Source organism: Malaclemys terrapin, chromosome 1, assembly GCF_027887155.1.
Source record: "Malaclemys terrapin pileata isolate rMalTer1 chromosome 1, rMalTer1.hap1, whole genome shotgun sequence".
In the NCBI taxonomy this organism is placed as follows: domain Eukaryota; kingdom Metazoa; phylum Chordata; order Testudines; family Emydidae; genus Malaclemys; species Malaclemys terrapin.
The window spans coordinates 197,613,095-197,619,094 of NC_071505.1; positions in this window are offsets into that span (position 1 = coordinate 197,613,095).

Here is a 6,000-nt window from a genome sequence, read left to right on the forward strand (position 1 = left end):
TTTTAGAAGGACAAACCCCCTTGTTTGACAATCTCTGAAATGGTATTAGAGATGGCAATAACTATCCTTTTGGGGAAAAGAAATGAAGTTGGTTAAGATCAACTTGAAGCTGCTGCTGCTGTTAAAGTCCGATCCAGTTTCATCCCCGAAGAAGTTTGGGATTGTGCTGGAGCTGTTAGGGGTGGTGATGTCATCTGGATCGCTCTCTCTGGCTCTATCTGCTCAGGACATCCCTCAGAATTAGGCTGAAGAAGGCCTGGGGTCCCAGGAGAGATATAGTGAGTGAGTGAGTGTGTCGCCTCCATGAGGGTTATGTTTGCTCCAGGAACCTCCATCTGTTCTTTTTGTTTTTTCATACTTGTCCCACAAAATCTCTTTTAAGGACTCAGGAAGGGAGAGATGGGTGGAATATTCCATCACCTCATTATTTTGTCCAGCAATTGAGCCTAATATCTAATATACCAATTTTGGCTCATTAACTTCAAGCTTCACATCTCCTGCTTTTATCAAGCATAATTTTAACAGCCTTTAGAATATATCAGCATGGCCTTTTTGGTTTAGACCAATCCAGCTTCTTACACTTGCACTTGTTACAACATTTGTTCTTCTAGGTTATTGTGACATCTTACGAATTTACACTCACTTTTTACGGTTAAACTCACAATTGGAGTAAATTTGTAGGCCCAGTCATCACAACACCACATTGTGATTTGACCAAGTTACTCGATAGGTAACTGACAGTGCTGGGAAGAGAATGTATGAGTCTTGATCTGCAAGCTGCATTAGGCTGCATTCTGATATGTGACGGGCTAATAAGCCAAAGTCCCCCTAATGTGTTCTTGGAGCTTTTTTATCCATCTTCTTAAAAAAAACTCTTGAAATGATTCCTTTTCTGAAATAAATCTATTATGCAATAGCTGTGTCAGGAGCTATTATTCGTGTCTAAGTGGTATTATCTAGAGCCATTTTGCTTATTGACCCACTTTGACTCCTTATCTATGGGGTCATGTGGTTGATTTATGGAAATAATATCTCGCTATAGACAATCTCAATCTACTCCAAGAAGTAGCTGAGTAGAGGCAAAGCTCTATATGGATATTCTACCAGTGTGGCTGGGCTCTCCCACTGAACAGGACTGGAGTTTGATAGTGGGTGAAAGGGAGAAAAAAAAAAAGTTGTGGACAATACCAAACTGGGAGGGGTTGCAAGTGCTTTGGAGGATAGGATTAAAATTCAAAATAATCTGGACAAACTGGAGAAATGGTCTGAAGTAAATAGGATGAAATTCAATAAGGACTAATGCAAAGTACTCCATTTAGGAAGGAACAATGAGTTGCACACAGATAAAATGGGAAATGACTGCCTAGGAAGGAGCACTGCAGAAAGGGATCTGGGGGTCATAGTGGACCACAAGCTAAATATGAGTCAGTGTAATGCTGTTGCCAAAACAAAACAAAAAAAACAAAAAACAAAAAACAGCAAACATCATTCTGGGACTTTAGCAGGAGTGTTGTAAGCAAGACACAAGAAGTTATTCTTCCACGCTACTCTGCGATGATTAAGCCTCAACTGGAGTACTGTGTCCAGTTCTGGGCACACGTTTCAGGAAAGATGGACAAATTGGAGAGAGTCCAGACGAGCGACAAAAATGATTAAAGGTCTAGAAAACATGACCTATGAAGGAAAATTGAAAAAAATTGGGTTTGTTTAGTCTGGAAAAGAGAAGACTGAGAAGGGACATAACAGTTAAATATGTAAAAGGTTGTTACAAGGAGGAGGGAGAAAAATTGTTTTTCTTAACCTCTAAAAATAGGACAAGAAGCAATGGGCTTAAATTGCAGCCGGGGAGGTTTAGGCTGGATATTAGAAAAAACTCCAACTGTCAGGGTGGTTAAGCACTGGAATAAATTGCCTAGGAAGGTTGTGGAATCTCTGTCATTGGAGATTTTTAAGAGCAGGTTAGACAAACACCTGTCAGGGATGGTCTAAATAATACTTAGTTCTGACCCATGAGTGCAGGGGACTGGACTAGATGACCTCTTGAGATCCCTTCCAGTCCTATGATTATAGAAGATTTATGAAAAAGGACTGTGGAATGTTTTCCCACAGATGTGTCACTCAGGATTTTCAACTCAATGCCGATTTTGGCTTCTGAGGGGAAACGCTCCTTTAGCAAGTTAGCTCTGATTTAAAAAAAAAGAAAAACTGCCTCTCATCTACCATGGGCCAGGACTGCATATCAGTCTTAGTGATGCTGTCAACAGTGTGTGATCTTGCAATGAGCTTAAATTATGATAGCGTCAAAAAAGCAAGAAAGATACACCTAATGTGATTTGTCTTTTGTGATAATAAATCCCCTTTAAAGTTTTCAACAGTATTCTTCTTAAACTCTTTCATCCCGATGGTAAAGTTTTTGGAAAGAGGTGGGGGCCTTCAAATTTTGTCCCAGCCCCCAAAAACCTCTGTGTGACTGTGCAAAGGAAGAGAGTTGCAGAGGGTTTGCATGGAGGTATTTAAGGTAGTAGCAGAGATGATAAAAGCGGATTGTTCCTTTTTTCTTGTTAATACAAAAGCTTACTCAAATTAATGGACGGGAATGTTTTCAAATGAACAGAGGGGAAATACTCTTTCACAGAGCATTGGCAACCTTTTGAGTTCATTACTGCAGGCGGTTATGGGTCAAATACAGCAAGGGGATTTAAGAGAGCAGGACACTTATGTGAGCATTAATAACATTCTTTAGTTACGCAAGCTAAAACAACAATAATCAGATCTCTTGTTCCAGGAGTTTATTTATTAACTTTACAGCGATGCCAGGAAGGAATCTGACATGCCTGGTCTCCAGCCTCCAGTGTCCAGCACTGCATGATTCAGTAGCTTTGTTTTGGCGAGGGTGCTCTCCCTCTGGTTCAGGCATGGGCCACTGCTGGAGGCCAGAGTCTAGATGTGATGTAGCACTGGTGTGAAGTGATATGCCAAACCCTATGTTCCTGCACTCATTTCCAAATAGTTCAGCTGACACAGACGGCAGCTGGCTTTGGGGAGATCCCTAAGGCATGGACAGCAAGGCAGAGCTGGTGACTCCATTTCTCTTCCTATTTCAATATTCATTTGATGCAAAGAGCACGCTCATGTTTTTAAAAATTAAGCTCTCTCGTTAATATTTAAACAAAGTGTGATGGATACCGCCTGATGTACTGGGATTTCACTGAGCCTCTCCTGCTCAACCAGCCTGGGTTCCCTCTCCCCATTTTGCTGAATTAGGCTCTCTGGCCTCTTGCAACACACACACAGGTAGAGTCACACCCTGCTACAGATACAGACTGAAGTCAGCTCTGTGTGAGAGGACTCCTCCAGCACTCACGTGCCCACCCCTTTTGGGAGACAAACCCAAAATAATATTATCTTGCACTGTGTAGAAATAGCTGTACAGCGCATGCTCATAAAATTTGCCCTCTTCCTTAATGTGAAGAGAGATATGCACAACTTCTTGCACCCCCAATTATGAATTGCACAAACTGGGTTATATTATAAACAGGAAATAAGTTTATCGACTACAAAAGGTGGATTTTAAGTAGTTAAAGAGATAGTAAACAGAACAAAGCAGATTACTAAGCAAATAAAACCAAACACACAAACTAAGCTTGTTTCACTAAAGAAATTGGTTACAAATAGTAATTTCTCACCCTAGATATTGTTGCAGGCAGATTACAGAAAGGCTTGAAAGGCAACTGCACTGGTCTCCAGCTTGCGACCTCAAATATTATTACTCACAAACTGGACCACTTTCTAGCTAGGGGGGAGGGATAGTTCAGTGGTTTGAGCATTGGCCTGCTAAACCCAGGGTTGGGAGTTCAATTCTTGAGGGGGCCATTTAGGGATCTGGGGCAAAAATCTGTCTGGGGATTGGTCCTGCTTTGAGCAGGGGATTGACTAGATGACCTTCTGAGGTCCCTTCCAACCTTGATATTCTATGATTCAACTCTTCTCCTCTCAGTTCAGTTCTTGGTTCCAGGTGTTTTTCAGCCCCTCTTAGGGTGGGGAGGCAGAGGAGAACCACAATGATGTCACCCCTCTGCCTTGTATAGTTCTTGTGTAAGACAAGAACCCTTTGTCTTCTAGTGGAAAAAACAACAGCATTCTAAAAGGGGAGGAGGGGTATCCATACCAGGTTACTCGGACCCATGTCTCTGCATGGCTGTGGCAGCCTACGAGCAATGGCTGTCTCCAGCGTCAACAGGAAGACTAAGCTTTTTTACAGTCCATTGTCTCTGCTAATGGCCCATTAGCCTGTCTGGCTTTCTCATTGTTGTACCTGAAGGGCTGGTTGGGAGTGACACCCAAAGTAATACATTTGAAATAGATACATAATTAATATTCCTTACTTCAGATACAGACATGATATAGGCATACAAATTGGATAATCACATTCAGTAAATCATAACCTTTCCAATGATCTCACATGAGCCATCTTGCGTAAGTATATCTGTTATGTCAGATCCATTTTATAAGCATATTTTCATAAAGAATATGGAGTGAAACGTCACACAAAGCTTCTCTATAGCTAACCTACAGGCTAATGGACACCCTCTGCCAGCACATCAGACAGTTACAGATAGTGGGTGAAAGTTCCAAAAGGGCCTAAGTCCCAGTTTCAACAGCCATATTTGGACACTCATTGCAGGTTACTGGGACCCAGGACCTTTTGAAAATTTTACCCACTGTTTTGACTGACGCCCCTTCTAACTTTGGAGCTAGCAGTCAGCTGGTAAGTGCCAGCTATGTCTGGGCCATCTTCTTTTCAAACGCAAGCTCCGCCATTTATTCATAGAGAGATGAGATTCTCAGTTCTAGTCTATTTGGATTGCTCTTCTACCAGGGCTGAGTGGGTGCAGCTCAGAGCGCGTGTGTTGGGTTTAAATACTTCTGCATGTCCTGTTTAGCATTTGATTGCATGCCTGGATTAAATGAACTTCCCTTTAAGTGGAATAAAGTACAAAATATGGAATAGCTAATTATGAGGCGCTCTTACCCTGGACTGGTGACTATCCATTGTCATTCAAAGGAGCAGATGAATACTGCACCACCCAACAGAGTCAGAGGAAGTGTTGAGAGGGAGTCCGTGAGGAGCAATGGTTAGTAGTTGCTATATTTTAGTTATGTTTAGCTGATGATGAAAAGAAGAGTGCAGCTCCCAGTTCTGAAATCTGAGTAACTTTTTACTATTTTTAATGCCATAAGGTTAGTGGAATACGGACAACTTGGATTGTTTATTGCTAACTAAAATGACCCTTTATGGACGGTTCTATTTACAGACACTAGAGGGCGTTCCTTTCAACAAAAATAGACACTTCATTGCATAGAGATACTATTCAAGCACTGTGTGGATGCTACTTACACACACATTCCTCTGCCGACACTTAGGTAGGAAAATACTTGTGTGTGTATGTCCATGTCCATTATGCCTCAAACTGCCTTCAAGATGAATATATATCTCAACAAGGACAAGTGAAGAGTCCTGTACTTAGGCCGGAAGAATCCCATGCACTGCTACAGACTAGGGACCAAATGGCTAGGCAGCAGTTCTGCAGAAAAGGACCTAGGGGTCACAGTGGACGAGAAGCTGGATATGAGTCAACAGTGTGCCTTTGTTGCCAAGACGGCTAATGGCATTTTGGGCTGTATAAGTAGGGACACTGCTAGCAGATCGAGGGACGTGATCATTCCCCTCTATTCTGCATTGATGAGGCCTCATCTGGAGTACTGTGTCCAGTTTTGGGCCCCATACTACAAGAAGGATGTGGAAAAATTGGAAAGAGTCCAGCAGAGGGCAACAAAAATGATTAGGGGGCTGGAGCACATGACTTATGAGGAGAGGCTGAGGGAACTGGGATTGTTTAGTCTGCAGAAGAGAAGAATGAGGGGGGATTTGATAGCTGCTTTCAACTACCTGAAAGGGGGTTCCAAAGAGGATGGATCTAGACTGTTCTCAGTGGTACC